The sequence below is a fragment of the Triturus cristatus genome, chromosome 2_2, assembly GCF_964204655.1.
Source record: "Triturus cristatus chromosome 2_2, aTriCri1.1, whole genome shotgun sequence".
Classification (NCBI taxonomy): Eukaryota; Metazoa; Chordata; class Amphibia; order Caudata; family Salamandridae; genus Triturus; species Triturus cristatus.
Genome location: NC_140582.1, coordinates 318,996,388 through 319,015,633, shown reverse-complemented (window position 1 = coordinate 319,015,633; position 19,246 = coordinate 318,996,388).

Here is a 19,246-nt window from a genome sequence, read left to right as displayed (position 1 = left end):
TTTAAAAAGTGGTTCTACAATTGTTGTCTATGCGATGTCTTCATTTTAAGTTCACCCTCACTTCTCACGTCACGCTTATTGTCACTTACTATGTGAGCACTTGAATTCTATCAATGTGTAATAAATGTTCCACATACATTGACCTTCATGTCCCTCTTTTATATTAACTATTGCTCTCTTCTGAGACTTAAGTTCTCATACCTCTATTGACCTCATTGCCCCTCACGGGGTAATTTTTTCCTGGACCTTTTTAGGCCAACTAGAACCATTGTTCCTCTTTACAGGATAAAAATCACAAGCAGCCGCTTTGGGGTACCAGTACATAAGACGGCAGTACAATCTGTGCGACTGGTTTGTCTGGGTGTAAGCTGTGATCGCTCACTGATGCATTAGTGCACCCAACCCATTCTTACACTCTGTGGAAGCAAACTTCACATGTCCAACCAAAAGAAAGGTAAGACGTAAGAGAAACTGATGCAAATGAAACTCTGCACATTGTTCATTAAAATATATATATATTTGGTAAGCGGGGTGTGAGGGAGACACCGCTCCATCAGTGTGAGAATCAGTGTGAGAGTAAACGTTATGGGTATCTTTCACTCACTGGTCATATCTGTCTGCCCAGGCAGTCTGCCTACTTACCAACTCACACACCAACATGGTCACTCCTCTGTTTATCCATCCATCCAACAACTCATCCGTCCTTCAACCTGATCCCGCAAATCCAACTATCTATCCTGCCACTCGCATTCCTGTCCCTTCACCCACCCATCCATCTTTCCGTCCGTCCACCCACCCATCCATCCACCCATCAAGTAACCCCGTCCGCCCATCCATCCATCCATCCATCCATCCATCCATCCATCCATCCAGTAACCTCATCCGTTCGGACATCCATTCGTCCTTCTTTCCATCCATCCAGCAACCCCATCCATTCATCCGTCTAACAACCCCGTCATTCACCCCTCCATCCATCCAGCAACCCTGTCTCTCAATTCATGCATCCAGTAAAACGATCAATCCATCTACTTGTATACATTAACCAGCCTGCCCTCCTTACTCAGTAACGACAATCTCAGCTGCATGCTGTGTGGAAAGTCAGAGGCACGGCACGTTCTTTTTAGCAGCAACTTTAACTTTGAACGAAGCTTCGCAGAGAATTCTCCTATCGGGGGTCACCCTAACAACAAGCGGGCTAAAAAACAAAGCTCCTCAAAACACCAGCACACTCCGTTGCTTCCATTTGTGACTGAATACCATCTATCCCAAATTACACCGAACCTTAAAATGAAACAGTGTTTAGCATGCAGCGCTGGCGTTCCTTTCACACTCCTCAATGTCCATCGCCGAAGGAGTATTTTGCTGACACTACGCTGTACCCAGGCATTCTGAAAGGTCATGCTGCAAATAACAATCGCCTCAGCGTGTCTGTGTGACTCACCGGCCAAATCTCCAGTCAGAGCACGACACAAGCCAAGTCGGACCTCCAAAGAGCAGAAAGACTCTGCATCCAGCTGCAAAATGCAGATTAATAAAACAATAAGCCCGACGCACCAACACCGAAAACTAACCTGAAGGTGGAGAAACGCTAACTCCAGTTGTGGATTCAAAAGCCTACGTTTGATACACAAACATGCTTTCTTTTGTAACACCCCCACCCCCCCTTCCCCACCCACCTCCGATTCATACGGGGTCAGTGCATTATCCATGAGCCATGGTAAACACTTGAAACTGCCTCTAGAGCATGCCTCGATCAAATAATTCCCTTCTGCGTAAACATGGTACAGTTTTAAACTTGGGTTGAACAAACTGCAAAAATTCTAAAAGGTTGCTTGGAAATAACAATGTTCAGTAGCACAAAAATCCCCCAATCATTAAGTACAATAAAACACGTAGTTTCATGCCATGCAGAATGAAAGAAACAGTTTGTTTTAGTGTGATTGGAAGAAAACAATACCCTGATGTGAAACACCCAGTCGAGGCTCACAGTACTCGCGGGGAGGTCACGCGGGGGTGGGGGTTTAAAAATAAAGTTTAAAAAAAATTAAACTTACCTGACCGGGCGGGTCCGCGCCGCCTCTGTTGTCTGCTCCTGGGCCAGGGTCCGGTGCGTTGGCGCCTTCAACGTCTTATGCGTGAGTGGCTGGCAACCCCTCTCAGCCAATCTAGACGCTGCTCCAGCAGCGCCAGGATTGGCTTGAGCAGGGTCAGACCCTGCCCATTAGGAGACCGGGAGTTGCGCATGAAGCAACCCTCGCTCTCCTAGTGAGCATGTTCGGGCTGGTCGTAAAAATGACCAGTCCAAAAACGAACATGCGCACCATTGCGCTGCCACTCAACCCTGAGAGTGCTGCCGCAGCCCCTCCTCCTTCAGCTTCCCTGTTCTACTTCTGACGCTAATTCCAATCAGGAGTCCTGATTGCTGCAATTAGCGTCAGAAGTAGAACGATTTCTAAATGGGGCCATGGCATTAGTGGGGCAGCACCCCAACGCCCCCAATGGACGCACTGCCACTGGAAGTATGGATGAATATAGGGTCAGTGATTCCCCCTTACATCCATGTTGCTCATGTTGTTGGACTTGGGTCACAGGCTGACGCATTGCCGATTGCGGTCCGGGTGGCGCCGACACTACAACGGAGACACACGCATTAGTTACTTCCTTGTTCAGCCCAAGACGGAACCTTGCCATGATCCCCGAGGTCATTGTTCACACCCTTACGCTGGATTGGCATACGCCAGGCCAGCCCACTCCGCTTAGGATCACAGGGAGGGATGACAACGCTACATGTCCCAGGTCTTCCCTGTAGGTATCTGCTGCTCGCAGGTCTAGTTGTCAGCATGCCACAGCCACTCCCTCATGGCTGGTTTACACCCACACCACACCCATCCAGCACAGCCGTCACAGGACATGTGACCCTGCCAATAAAAATGGCCTGGCGCACGTGCTGGATGCCATTTCCACTCTCTAACTGGGTGTCTCTGTGTGGTTATCATTTATGCATGAGGGCCTAGGGCCCTGCCACCTCACATTGCCCAGTGCCGGGGGTGACATGATGGTGTCCGCACCACGAGACTCAATCATAAAGGATCCATGGCTTGCAGTGCACAGACTTGGTGGCACCGGATACACTGCGGCAGGCACAGGCACAGCGCCACGGGACTGTGTCTTTTGGTGTACTGAGGTAGGGGCACCTAAAGTGCTGAGCGGGTGTGCAGCCTGCGATGATGCGCTATCCTGGCGGTCCGGATGGGTAGGATTAGTGTGAGCCCTGCTGGACTGCAGTGTAGGTCTGAGCCATCGGGCAGTGCGGGCCTACCACCACGTGGCGTTGCCTCGCGGGTCACAGAGTGAGTGGCACCTCAAGAGCAGAGCGGGTGTGCAGCCTGCGATGATGCCGTGTGCACTGATATGATCTCTGCCATTGCGAAATCAAGACCCAGAATCAAGTGTGTGACCTGGTGGCTCGCAATGTGGGGCTGCATGACGTGGAGGGTGCCATGGTCGCAGGCCCTGGGTTTGAAACTCCCACCGGCACGTGGTGGGCCTTCTTGGAGACACATCGTGGTGGAAGGTGAGCAGTGAGGCCTGTGTGCTGAGGGGCGGGCAATCACCGCAGGGCAGCGGGAGGGACTGGGGTTCAGCAGCCTGTGTGCGCAGGGGCGGGCAAGCGATGATGGCGTGTGCAACTGTATGGACTCTGTCATTCATGTCTCTGGAAACTGTTTCAGATAAGGGACTTGGGGGACTGCAGTGTATACCGGCATGTGGTTGGAGACACACCAGTGGCAGAAGGTGAGCAGTGAGGCCTGGGTCTGCAGTGTCGGCACTCTCTCTCTCTCTCTCTCTCTTTCTCTCTCCTTCGCTCTCTCTCTTTCTCACCTCTCTTTCTTTCTCTCTCTCTTTCTCTCTCTCTCCCTCTCTTTCTCTCTCTCTTTCTCCCTCTCTTTCTCTCTCCCTCTCTTTCCCTCTCTCTCTCCCCCTTTCTCTCTCCCTCCCTCACTTTCTCTCTCTCTCCCCCTCTCTTTCTCTCTCTCCCTCTCTTTCTTTCTCTCTCTTTCTCCCTCTCTCTCTTTCGCTCTCTTTCTCTCTCTCTTTTTCTCTCTCTTTCTCTCTTTCTCTCTCTCTCTCTCTCTCTTTATCTCTATCTCTATCTCTCTTTCGCGCTCTCTCTCTGTACTGACCTGTAGATTTTAGGGTCCTACCACACCTTCATTTTAAATGTGTGGTAATACCTTGTCATGGGGGTGTGGGGTATTTATATTTACCTTGCATTAAGGTCCATTCAATCCTATTATGAAACAAATACATTTAACAACATCATAAAGAACAACAGTGCAACTGGTGCAGAGCCAGTTGGACTAAAGAACTAAAAGCATGCGCCATCCACTTTTTTAGTCCACTTACCATGAGTCCTCCAACCTCAACCTTTTATTCTTCCGGGATTCATAAATTGAGTAACATTTTGTTGGGTAGCAATAAATATCAGGCATCTGGTAATAGCACCAAGAGACCACTTTGGGGGTGAATATTGTGTTCTACCAAAAGACAGGTTATCTTGCATGTCGTTATGTTATGTTATGTTGTGTTATGTTGCGTTGCATAGTGTTAAGTTATTACAAATAGTACATGTGAGTTTTTAAACATATGATGAGCATATCATAATACTATGTGCATGGAATGGGAAAAAATACATTACAGGAGATAAAGCAGTAGTAGTGAACATAAATGATATAGACCCAAATCATAAAGATTTTGTGACGATTAAGGGGCCGATTCCGATCCGGGTCGGAAAGCACTCCGACGAGCCGGATCCGGAGTGTTTTCCGACCGAGCCGGAGTCCTGCAGTCCGACCGAGTGAGTACGAGGCGGCCGTATGCTGCCGGACTCTGTTCGGTCGGACTCCCATAGGAGTCAATGAGAGTCGGGCGTAAGACGCTTACATGGGCTCCCATTGACTGAATGGGTACGTTGCGGACAAGTGCGCCCCCTACAGTGGGTACGCGTCGGTGCCATCCACACCGTACATGCCTGTGTTGGGGAAACCCATGGGACTCCCCCTGTGTCCGAGTCGTAGGGCTGTGGGTGACAGGGGGTCCGACACGGACCCCCAAAGGCAACCACACGGACGATTTGTGAGCCGGACAACTCCAGCTCGCACAGGCTGTCCGACGCGTGCATCGTATTGGCTCGGTCGTGAATCGCATCCATTGCATGCCACAGTTAGCTTACAACCGAGACGTACGGAGCGGTTCGGACCCGGAAACGACTTGGTCGGTGAATTTCATGTAGCTCGCATCATTTCATGTAGGTCGCTCATACAGCTGTACGAGTCGGCCGGAAAACACGCATACGGCTCGTAGTTTTTCCGGCCGGATCGCGTTTGGTGCCTTTTCGACCCGGATCAGAATTGGCCCCTAAGTGTGACGTTCTCTTATAGCACTGCTAACCTATGCCTGAATTCCTGGAGTAAGCCAAGAGTAATAGCAAAGGAGTAGGTCACAGGGATAAATCTTTTTTTTTTAATTGGGACCTTCGATAAGTTGTGATCTATCTATATTCAGTGCTACTGAGATGTTGCTACTATGTCCTGGGATATGGGAGTTTTATTTCTTTGTGTTAAGGCCTAGTTCATTCTGGCATGCTAATATATTAAAAAATATAACAATGTAGAGCAAGAGCATGGCAGTAGAGCCCAATAACCAAAACGTAGCTACATACAGCACCTCTGAAATGTTGAAGTAATGTTTTAAACATTCAATGAACACGTCACATTTTAATAAAAAATACTGCGTGCTTGGAATGGAGTAAAATGACAGTACAGTAGGTAAAGTACAAGTTGACAACTGCAGAATATATTTGAAAGCAGTGGCATAGCAAGAGTTTGCGCAGTAGCTCCCCTTTTAATTGGAGTCTGAGGTGCAAGAGGCAGAGGCGTAGCTAGAACTTTTGCCACCCAGGACGATCTCTGTGTTTGCCGCCCAGTGACGGCCAGAACAGGTGGGGGGGCTGGCGACAGACACCGATGAGGGGGAGGTACTGGCGACAGACCATGAAGAGCGATGAGAGATAAGAGGTCTAAAGACATCGCATGATAGAACCAAGTCATTTAAGTGTCCTACTAAAAGTTCTTTGAAGAGTCTCTTATTATGAATACCTACTACTGTAAGGGATCCTAGTGTTCACAAGAGAGAATCAGAGCAGGAGTAAAATAGAGGGAGAGCATTTACTATTTGTTGCTAATATGAATAAGTTCAGACTTGGTGAAGGATAAGAAGTGAGAGAATTAACTTTAGTCAGAAGTTATTCAAATTTATCAGCCAGTGCTTTAATGGCAGTAGCTTTGTTTAATTGGCTCAGGGAAGAGGGATTATCATCATAGTAAGCCTTGTTCTCTCAAAAATATACTGTGATAATATCCCTTGTTTTAATATCTCTTTCAGTGCACAGAACGTTTTCCTGTATGTTGTTGCTTCCTGGAGGATTTGGAGCTCTGCTACTGTGTGCCACCTAACTTTCATGTCCTCGTGGCCATACATTTGAGGACCATGAGTCTTCTTTCAAAAACGTGAATATCATATGAGCATTTAATTTGGGTCCATTCCATAGGATATGGGAAAGACAATCACCCATAATCACTCACTGTAAACGAAGTCCTCCAGTTACACTTAGTAACTTGTGCTCACACCCGTCTCCACTTCCACCCCATCACCTTTGGAAGATTATAGATCGAACGGAGAACATTGAGTACATCTATGGAGAGTCATTTTCTAGGCTTTATTTTGGTGTCAGAATATTGGGGTCTTTGAGATCTAAAGAGATGCAGGGACTTGAACCTATATTCCTCTAGGAAGATGTTGCTCCAGGTGAGTTCACTGCAGTTCACTACCACCATGGGTATAAAAGAGTACCACAAGGGCACATAACTGCTGGAGACAGCTTGGGCTGCAGTCAAATGGATAGAAATTAACATGTGATGCACCAAGTCAGAGATCATTTTTACATTTCAGTGTTTATTGATTTTTAGAAATTGAAAAATAGACTGATTGGTAACAACCAATCCCCCATGCTCATTCCCCCACACACTAGACCTGAGTTGTCGCATCAAAGTATTCATGAAACTTATCTCCTGCTTGACATTTTGATACATCACAAAATGAATCCCCATCTGATTAGAAACCCTGATAGTATACAACAAAGCTAGGTATGGGGACTCAAGTCAGGGGCAGTATGTGCAGGGTTCTCAAAGTTCTTAGGGCTTATCAACTTATTAGAGTCTTGAGCCAAAAACCTTATCACTGAACCCCAGATCCTGCTGAACTGTCTTTCTGTAGGATTCAGGTTGTCTGTGCTCTTTTCAATACCCAATATGTTCTTTAGTCTTGGATACCAGTATACACTTTGGATAACAAGTGGCACCCTAGATACTCAGAATACAATGCATAGAAGCCAATAGGGTCTGAGAAACTAATGATTGATTGCCCTTACCTCCACCATACCAACAGGTCCCAGTTCAAAAAAACCTTCGCTGGATCAGAAGGGACCTATATGCCAACAACCCTTGCAGTGATGTCCAGTACCTTTATGCAAAATCTTAGCAGTACAGCTTCACATAGTATGTGCTTGGGTTCCTCCGACATCACATCCTCTCCTTCTATAGTCAACAACATGAAGGTGTAAGATGCCTTCTAAGTATCAGTTTAAGAGGGGAATCTATACCTTGTGCATGCTAAGCAAATTGTAGCCTCTCTTTGACCTACCAACAATTTGATTCCCAACTCCTACTCTAGATATAGGAAATTATGTTCCGGCCATCAAAATCAAGTCTTAGTAGTTTTTTAAAACTAGACAGGTCCCCAGTGATACCTTGTCTAACCACAGGGCCCACTTCATAAAGGAAAATATACAAGTGTAGATTTACCCATGTATATACTTACCGCTACACCAATGTGTAACTACACTTTTTCGCAAGTCTTCATTTCTGAGTGTAGATTTAAACCTTACTTTACTTGTCTACACCACCTCAGTTCAGAAGAGCCAAGGAATCAAAGACCTAATTTATGACAGCAAAGTTACTACTAGTACATTTTCACACATAGGTGGAGATCTCCGGCACTGTGTTGGAGATCTCCCTATAGGAAAGTATAGGAAAAGTATGTTATTCTTTAAAAATAAATATTTATATTATCCTTTAAAATAATTATTAAATATATTTTATTTGAAAATATAGCTATAAATTAATTTACAATATTTATAATAAACCTAGAAGTAACAAACTAAAATGTTACAACCCATTAAATAAATGTGCAGTCAGAACATAATTAATTCAAATATATTTCTTTAATGTATATATAATTATTCTTTCAGAATAATTTTAAAAAATCTCACTCACATTAAGTTTCATTTCTATTTAATACGTATTTTATTTTGATAAATGTTGTGTACAGAATTTGTCAATCTAGTTTTTTTTAACATAGTTTAAAAAATAACTTAATTCGGATTTTAAGATACATTTACTATTACATTTTAAAATAATGCAATCAATATTATTAATTATATATTTTTAACATAAAAAGCATATATTTTGTTATTTCAAATGTCAAAGTAATTGTATTTTTTGACATTATTTAATGTCGGGTGTTATTGTGATTTCCTACTTTGTTTACATTCTATGGGAGTGTGGTCCAGTATCTATAAGTGGCCATGTGTGGTGCTGAACCTACTCTAGGGCTGGGTTGGAGTACATTTAGTACTGATTTGAAACCTTTTACGCTGTAGTAACTTTTAGAAGCACTGTTAGTGAATAGTAATGGACTTATTCTTTTGTTGGTGGATATTTGCATGTCCCTTACTAAACCCCACCTTATATGTCCCTAAATCCAGCCTATTTAGGTCTAAGTATTCTCCAATGTCCAGCCCTCCCACATTTATTGCTAAACATATATAAGTATGTGTGTGGAAAGCTCTGCACAGAAAGAATGAGTGTGGCAGAGTTCTCTGAACTTAGGTTAGTGAATAGCATTTTCTAGTATGTGAGTAGCTAATATTGCAGTTTGCAAATCAGGATCCCATTGTGGAGTTTTGGGATACCCATATCTATATCTGTCGGCCTCTCCTTGCCCAGTCTCATTTAACTTGATAAAACGGGTTAATCTGGTGCTTCTGCAATGTATCTCTCAGTTGCACTCATCTTCCCCCTTTACAGCAAGGAAAGGCCTTTCCTATTCCAGCTTGGATAAAAATCAAGGTACTTAGATAACAGAGTGCAGAGAGATGGAGAGCTGACCAGTTCCTTTTTAGTTGTTACCATTTCTGAGACCTTAAGTGCAGAGTGTCTAGAGAGGGAAAATATATAAAGCTTTGAATCTTTCACTCTTGCCCACCCATAGTGGACATTTCACCAAGTATAGCTAAGGAAATACCACTGACCACTTCGAAGTTGAGTATTTTCTTCCCTGGTATACACTTGAATTTCATGTCTACTTGCCTACATATTTTATTAGGTTTCACTAAAATAGGTAGACTGCCGGCAGCCAGTGTCTAGCAATGCTGGGACAGATTTACCAGTTATTCTCATCAGACACCTTAAGAGTTTAGATGGCCTTCAGGTATATTATACAGCTATATGCATCACCCCAATTTCAATGAGATTCCCAACTTGTCGGCTGGGACGATATCTGGGTATATGTCCCTATTCCCCATAGTTTAATCATTTGCGACCTTGAAGAATATTTATTTTGTTATTACTCCCTTTATGAGGTTCCTCCTTTTTCCTGATGTACATAAATAATATAACACTCTACAATCCTTTGAATTTTCTTCATACACCCTATATCTACAGGGTTGCCTTTCATATCTTGAGTTCTATTGCAAGCGCAGGTTGGATGAATAGCTTTTGATAAGGAAACATAATGATGCTGTCTAATCCGTTTGAATAGTGTGGGGAATGAATTTAAGAATTATTCTAAAAAATTCTTATTTATAATTTCTTCTTCACCAGAAGTTTTGTGTTTTAACCACCTATCACCTAAATCCTTAAGTCTATCAAATGAGGCACATGGCATTTCCTCAGGAATCTACCTTTCTCTTTTGAATCAGATCTAATAACTCTCTGTATCAAATCCTAGTCTTTCCAATATTGTTTTTTTTATTTAGAAGTTTGGGGTATCTCCTCTAGGATTAGCAGTTTGGTAGGACACCTGTAGATCTCTTGGAAAACAAAGGAGAAATATACTGGCTCCATATTTCTTAGGGGCCATGTTGTATTTTTGGGTGATAATCTCAAACTTAGAATATAAATAATTAGAGTTTTCTCCTGGTTTATATTTTTGAAGGATGACCGAGAGAACATTTGGACGTAACCTTGCATGAGCTATAACATCCACCAGCCAGTCCATTGCCCTGTGTGGTGGCATTTTAGGTGCACTGATCACTCTCTGGAGCATATTTGCAAGCCCCTATCGCCACCACAACATCACTTTTTCTGACGTTGTGGTGCCGATAGGGGCTTCACCTAATTTACAAGGCTGCGTTAACCCACTTAAAGTGGCTTAATGCTGCCTTGTGTATAAGGCACCCTTTCACGCTATACTTAGCGTTAAAGAGGCGGATAAGGGGTGTTGTGGTGGGGGTTCCACCACAGCACCCATTGATTTTGATGCTGCCCCTATTTACAAGGTTGGCATAAATATGGGGCAGTGTCAAAATTAAGATCAGGGAAAACCTGGTCTTACCCCGGCGCAACATAGAGAAATGTTTAATTTATCCTCGTTTTTGCTGTTTCCATGTGTAATGCGTTGTGCAGCACACATAGAAACAGCAAAATGCACATAAACAAACATTAATAAAATAATTACCTTTTGCAACTTCTATGTGTGCTGCATTAGGCAGCACACATAGAAGTTTCAAAACGCCATTTCAGATTGTTTATGGGCAGGAAGGGGCACCTTCCTGCCCATAAACAATCATTCCCCTCAATGCAGTCACCCTTGCACTATGGTGTAAGAGTGCCTGCGCTAGCGCTAGGCAGCTAAATTAGCGCCAGCGGATGAGGGAATGCAAGGCTGCACTGTATTCTTGTAAATACGGTGCAGCCCTGTGTTTCAGAAGTGGCGCAGCGCGACGTTAAGCCAAGTATGCTAATGCTCCACCACTTCCTTGTAAATATGCCCCTCTGTCTGTAATGTTTGTTGCAAATTAGAATTTTCTTGTTGTGAGATATGTGCAAACTTTTCCAAAGCTAATTGCAAGTGCGTTTGTCCTTCCATTAATTGTTGAATTAACACTTATATTTCGGAAGTGACTGAACTCGCCACTGTCACCATTTTGTAGTCGTATGTCACTTGGGGTAGAAAATAAATTCCCAGGATTTAAGTTTTTGCAGTAAACGGAACAAATGCTATTCCTTTGTTTCCATTCTTGATTGTTCATAAACAATATTTTGCAATACACATTTTCTCTATGTTCCTTTCTCTTTTCAGGTTCCTTCCTTCCACTCTGTGGCTTCAGGCTCTCCTCTGTCCTCGATAACGGTTACCCTCAGAAAAACACAGGTAAGTAAAAATGAGAAACTAGAAGAAAAGGATCCAAAAAAAACTTTTGGTCTACCTTTGCTTTTATTTATTCATATTATTCTTTCCTTCCTATTTCTTATCCTTTTTCCGATTACTTGCCTTTGTTTATGGACTTTTTTCTCTAGCTTTTCTTTGCTGTTAGAGTACTCCTTCTCTTTCTTGGTCTTCAAACATATTTTACCTCTTCTTTCTTCTCCTCCAAACTTCAATTCAATCCTTAGTGATGGTGATCATTTATAAAACAAAAATCCTGTCAGAGTGACATGGATATGTATGGATATAGAGGATTGAATAGTCGCGAGTTGGACACATACAAGTTTCCTATATTGACAATATTCTTTCCACACTTCACTTCTTCTTTCTTCTTCCACCATCTCCCTCCTTTAGTTCTTGTTCACTCACCTGGTCTACGACACATCCTCGGATCATCGAACAGGGTCATGGCACGACCCCTGATAAAGATGAGGATACTAGCAGTCGTTGTCTCTGCTTTTGTCCATCTCATCTGACTTCTCTCTTCTGCATCTCTCCTTCTCGAGACCTTTTCTGATGCTGTTGGTTCTGTCTCAAGTTGTCAAATTTCCATCCCTTCTCGGTGGTGTGCTGGCTTCTGTCTATTATGGCCCTCGCTCTGAGCCAGACATGGAATTTGGCTTCCTTCTAGGTTCCCGGCTGCTGGCTTTCTTCCTTCCATGCGATCCTTGCATCTCTCTCTTTTTCTTCTCCTCCCTGCCAGACAACATTCTCTCTTTTCCTTCTCCTTTGCTTCACGTTAGTACCTTTTCATTTCTGTTCCAGAACCACCTCCCTTTTGTCTTTCTTTTTTCTCTTTTGCATTCCGATCTAGTACTTCCTTAATCATCATGTCCTTTGTGTTTTCCTTCATGTCGCACTTGTTGCTGCAGAGCCCCGGACTCCTGTCTCCATAGCTAACCGATCCCACAATTAAGTTTTCTTTTGTAATGCCCTGATTCAGCTCTTGACACAATTCATATCCCTTTACCTTGCAATGCTCATTCAATACAGTCTACTTGCCATCCTTTGCACCTGTGAGTTCCAAAACAAAAGGCCAGTATGTGCAGTAAATCATACAACCATTCCCACTTTTTGGAAAATTTAAGGACTCTTGCTTTGCAGGACATAAAGCTGGACATCCTACCCATCTGAAACATTGAATCATGGCCTATACAGTTTAGAATGGCTGCATGTATGTGTCAAGTCAGGAGCATGTACCCTAGCGTGCTCAAAAGTCAACCTCATGTACTTCCAATCAGGTAAAATTTCTCATCCCCATACAAGCAATACAACTGCACCTCACATTAACAAGGGACCACAAAGTATTCAGTATTAAAATGAATTAATTTCTTACAGTTCTAAGTCATGGCCAGAGTGCCATCAGCTGTCCTGCAAACTCTCTTCCCCACTTAACTCCCCATACACAAGACAACTGTTAAGTGTTGACTCTTCATGGTTGCAACTTTCCAGAGAGATTAATTCTAATCCTCTCCAGAAGATCCAGAACCAAGAACCGATTGGACTCCTCAAGAAAGATAATTTACTGTCTCTGGATTTCCTGCTTCTTTGACCAATCATCTCTTGATTCCACAAGTATAAACATTTCCACAGGTCATGCACATCCTACTAATTACATGGAGATCATGTTGGACTTCTGCCTACAAAGCTGACATTTCATCCATCAGGCTGCAGAAGAAGGATGCCATGAAGTTCCATGTGACTTCTTCAATCATCTCTCTCCAAGTGACATCATTTCTATTTGTTTTTCTTTTTTGAAAGGGTGCCATTTAATGCTACCTGATGGGGATGGCAGCTGTTTAACCAAAAACATCAACAACCATGTAAGTGTGCACCTAGAAGAGATTAGTAAATAGTATATGCTCAGGCAAGATCATACAGCATGGGCACAATATCTGTACTTATCTGAGGTTCACCACAACAGCAAGATGCAGTGTTCATTCATTATGGAATGCAAAACCTGGTGAACTCCCATCTTCTTAGGGAATATTCTATGCAGCTGGGCACCTCACTAACTCCTCTCTCCCTAGTGCAGACTCAGAGGTGCTTATTGCAGTGTGGATCTAAGCTCTTCCTGCATGAAGTGTAAGGGCATGGGGTGTATTTTTCTAGGGTTAAATGTGAGGCTCCGGGGGAAATCTTCAGAGACCGCTGCAATCTGAGGAGTCTGAAGGACCAGGCAATGGCTGCGATGAGGCCATGGCTCTCGGAGTTCACCTTCCTCTCAGATTTCCGGCAGGTGTCACCCAGAAGAACAATCCGTGTCTGGCACCGGCTACATTATCCATAGATAGCAAGTCACCTTTGTGCAATCAATCTCCCCCCTCCCGCTCACACCAACCACTATGTTTGATAGCTGCTGGTGTGTGCTGCAGTGCTGGCACAGCTTTAATAAACAAAGTCAACCCCATTGATAACTCTCAGACATCCACTGCTGCCAGCCAAAGTGCCAATTACTCTGGTGCCCTCGTGGTGCTGCCTATGAATGGATGTCTGCAGAGGGACCTGTGGTCAGCACTACTTCTGGTGCCATGGTCAGTTACTACCTTGGGAATGGAATAGAGATTGCAGCCCTCCTAGAAGCATTTGTCGCTTCCTGTGGGTCCCCTTCAGTAGATGCTGGCTAGATGGAAGAAATGCTGAGTCCAAGACTAGGTCATTCTCTTAGCCCGTGATCTGCAGATGACACATAAAAGCATGTGCACACACGCACTCACACACACACATATTTCAGCTCTATTCAAACAGGTATGTAGGTTTTCAATGCTAAGACAACATATAAGTAGTTTTAGGAAAAATATAGTGTGAGACCTATTGCATAAATTCTGCCCAGTACAAATCATTAAAAATATTTGTTACCTTTTCTAAATAATTTTGTGTAAATATTGCTTTCCTTATATCTTAGCATTGTATTTTGCTGATTTCCAACACTCTATTCACTTTTTACGTGTTAAGAATTGAGTTAAGCAAAAATAAATGTTTCACTGTTGATTACGAATAGTGGAGTTTGGTGTAGTGCCATAAACCTTTTTTCACCCATTTCAATGTGTTTTTAGTTCACATACAATGTCTTGCCTGCAGTGAAGAGGCTTCTGGTGATGTGCCGTGGGTCATAGGCCACGCCTTAGTGAATAGCCCCTACCTTGGAAATTTGGGTATTGAGAACCCTTGATCCAAATATCTTTATCCTGAACTGGTTTCTTCTCCTCCTGCAGTAGCAGCCCTGTAACTGACCCGGTTCTTGCCCTGAGAAGAAGCGCTCCTAAAATTCCAACAACTGCAAGATTTTCCCTCCTAAAATTAAGAAGCAAATAAACTCAAAAACTGAGGACTTTCTGGCACAAACTGTGGAATAAAAATGGCTTATAGTATGTGTATTATCAAAATTGCCTTCGGGACATGGTTTTGTATAAAGGAAACACGCTGCAGTGGAATGCTGTCATATTTGGTTGAGCAATATATGCAATTAACCTAGATACTGCTATTAAAAATAAAATGTTTTGTAAAGCTTTAATGTTGAATACTGGTAAGGAAGACATGATGGGTATTGAATTCCTGAAGCTTCCAAACCATTTTCTCTTTAAGAAGAAATCTACAGGCGAGTTAACAACCATGAAGACAATTTGCTCAGTTGGATTAATATTTTAATAATCACACACTTTTTACATTATGAAAATATGCCATACAGAGTGTAAAAATAGTTTTGAAGATCAACTTCTCACAAACAAAAAATAAAATAACCGGGTACAAAACTGAGTAAACAAAATGACAGAACAAAAAAATTAAGAAGCGGTTTCTGAAAACAAGAAACTCCAACCATTTGATTTTTATTTACCAAATTATAATATGCAGACGTGGAGCCTACATTAACACAAACATTACCGACGGAATAAACCTCATAAATTAAAACTAGTAGGTATTAATACATCATGACGGAACAATTCATGTGTCTTAGTTTCATTGAATGACACTTAAAATTGCATATAAACATATTTATATGTGAACATTCTTCACAAAAGATCCACAATTAATGAAATGATGCAACGTTTGCGCAAGCACCTTCATTGCAATCTTAACTTATATCACTTTGCAATACAAAAACAACTTTTATGAGAACGCTATAGACAAATTTAGAAAAGTAAAAAATGGAAAAATATATTTTAAAACAAAGGGAAAAAATCAGATACATACATCCTTTAAAAAAAGAGAATAAATTGCATGAACCTATATTTTTCCACAAACATATACAATTACATCAGATTTTTTAACATAACGTATGACAGTATGCAAAACAAGACATCCTTTACAACTCATTTCTTCAATGATTCTTCTGGGCATTGTACAGGTACCCACCACACATGAAAAATCCACATACCTGAAGGGACAAGACCTTCAGTCTTTAAAGCAATACTTTTCTGGTTTCAAGAAACATGACTAGAGGGATAGTTTCACCCACCATATGCCCATTTTAAAATTGATATGCTGAGTCAGCCATTTTTTGTTTCTTCTCCCCTCCCCCGCATGAGCCCCAACCAAAACCACCAGTAGCTAAAGTCCTGGCTTTCTAATAACCCCGTGCCTGCCTCCCCGCTCCATGCCTAGGGAAGGCAAGGCACACACCTGCTCAGCAGCAGGATATCCTCATGTGTAATAGTGTGCCTTACAAATCATCTTAACATAACATAACTCCACCATCACTGGATAAAATGATGAGTCAGGCATCCGTTCACCCATCAGAGGCTGGTTTGAAAATGTTAAACTTATATAATGACGAGGCAATGCTATATTTACATATTGTATACAGTGTCATTAGGAAACTAAAAATAGGAGCCTGCACTTTTTTCTTTGTTCGTTTGGTGCTAAGAGTAGGCTTCTAAGAAAATAGCTAATAGGTAGACTTCAGTCTGGGTTTCTTATCAGAGGGGCCCTAGCCCAACAAGCGTTTAACATAATTTGTTCTTGAGTGAAGGAGGGGGTAATTGCAACAGTGTTTTATTGGGTATCATGCTAAGCATTGATATAGAACTAGGCCATCAGTCTGATATGAGTCAGAGTTTTCTCCTCACACAACCTTGAACATTGTAAGGAAAGTCGGTTCTGTGGAAGAAATAAAATAATGGAAAATGTGTTTTACTACTAATTTTGACCTAAACGATGTTAGGGGATACTACTGACGTATTTCCAGACTGCCTTACAAATTAAATATGTAAATAATGATGTTGAAATTCATAGTTTGGATGTTGCATGGTGGTGTTTCACTTTGCAGATGAAAGTTTCTTCAGAATTTGATGAGCTGCTCTTTTCAATAGACTAAATGCAAGATGCATACTATCCCTCTAAAAGAATGCACTGTATTAAATAACAATAAATACTGTGACGTAATGTGAAGAAAAGTTCAAATTACAGCATATGAAAACGAATCACGAGGTGCTTCTTCCCAACAGGCAGCACTTTCACTCAATCGGGTTCCCAAGGAACAGGATGGACTTAAGAATTTACAATCATCACTCTTATGTACAATGCAACAGTTAAGAACTTGTCATAGGAACAGTTCTATGTTCGGTACTATTCAAAATGGTGGTAAATTAAATCCTTTCACTTCCAGCATCCCCTCCGAATGTACATGCTGCTTAAGGCTGCCACCACATGTAGCGATCCAACCCATGAAGCAGATATTTTGAAAGATCACCATGTTCTCTGCTCTAGTTGTAGAGGCACAAGAAATACTGAGCATGCAAAGAGACTTTGCACGCACTGCCAATACACATTTGGGTTGTTAACACTACAATTTGCAAATGGACAACACAGGAAAACAGAAAGTAAAGAGGAAGGAATTCATAATCCAAATAACTTTCAGAAATTGCCCAACCATGCTAGATAGAGAGTTTGGATTTATACGTGTGGCAGATGCACAGACATACACACACAAGAGTGCAGAAAAAGATGCTGCTGAATAAACTATCAATAAATTAAAAAAAGAATCAGTTACCAGTCATCAATGTTGGCTCTGAAACTATCTCACATTTTTTGAGAAAGTGTTTTACAGCTTAACAAATCACAATAAGTAGAAAAAATGCCAAATGTGAGCTCAAAACATACATAGTGTAAAGGAAGAGATGAAGACTTCAAAGTATATACATAGTTGTGGCTGACAGTAGTGCATGCAGATATTTCATTTACCGTTGCTGCTCTGAGAGTTTTGCTTTGCATGCTGGTTTTAGCAGATGTAAGAAAAGGAACCAAGAATGACCAAAACTGAAGCAGTACTAAAAATTAAAAAAGTTATAGCAAACAGAAAACTATCTGTTACACTTCCTTTACATTGATATGAACTATCTACATCATTTTCCTAAGGCCTCGCCAGAGACAGCTAAGTGGACCAATTGCTTCCAGCAAATTCATAAATACAAACAAAGAAAAAGAAATGTTGCTTGAAGAATATTGGTACCATGCTAAAGTGATAGTCTGTGCAGTACAATTAATAGATTTGAGAATACCCAGGAAATAGAAACAGAATTATTTTAGCACCATAAACAACATACTACTACCACCTCCCTTAGCAACTGGTTCTTCGCTCTTTGGTTACTTCTCAATCAAGGAAAGACATCTAGGGTATCATGGCCCCCGGAAATACATAATGAATTCACTTCTCAGTTGTTCTTCCTGACACTGGTTGCCCTGCTTTCTCTGAAGATTCATATACAGCTGATGGCACCAATGGGACAGGACTAGGATTTTAAGGACATCCTGAAAGATGACCAATTTTTATTAGGCTAATATTCACATTAGTTTAAGTCATTTTAAAATGCACTATCATAGTAGTTTGTGGGACAGTTTTCCATTGGCATGAACGCAGATCTCTTTTTTTCAGTATGGGTGAAAAGTGAAGTCAGTAGGTTCAATTGCCATAGTCTTTCTTGATGTGAATAAGCTAAAAAATGTCCAGAAGAGTTCATGAGGAATCACAGTTTCTGTGCTTATTGCCGAATCAGCAAATTTTCTCTATACTAGCTGGATGTCATTGGCACAACATGTATAATGCAAGCTATTCTCTGAGGGAAATAGAAACTCACTATGTGTTTGAAGGCTACTGCTCCATAAAAAACGACTGAATTAAATTAAATTAAATTAAATATTATTCTCTTGTACCACTAGGGTTTTGAAAATGTTAGTGTCATAATCTAAACTTTTCTCCTTTTATTTTTTATATATTGCTATCTGAATTGTAACATCATTTAGTTCAGAATGGAGTGCGCAAATATTGAATGAAAGGCAGCTTTGCAGTCCTCCTATATGATCACCATACTTGTCAACATTAATACATCTTTCTATACAGAGAGCACTGCAATCCTGCCCCTGGTATCATGCAAATAAAGAGGGGTCGATCAGTAAAACAAAAAACAGCCCGTGATTTGAAATCCATTGGAGGTCTAAGGGGCATATTATCAAGACAGGCGATAAAATTATCGCCGCTTTAGCGGCAGAAAACTGCCGCTAAAACGGCGATAATGGGCTTGATAATATGCTCTATGGAATTCCAATTGAAGCTCAGGTTAGATGTCCTTCACATCTAACATGGGCTTCAAGCGGCGATAATTGTATCGCCTGTCTTGACAATATGCCCCTAAGTTGTTTGCGT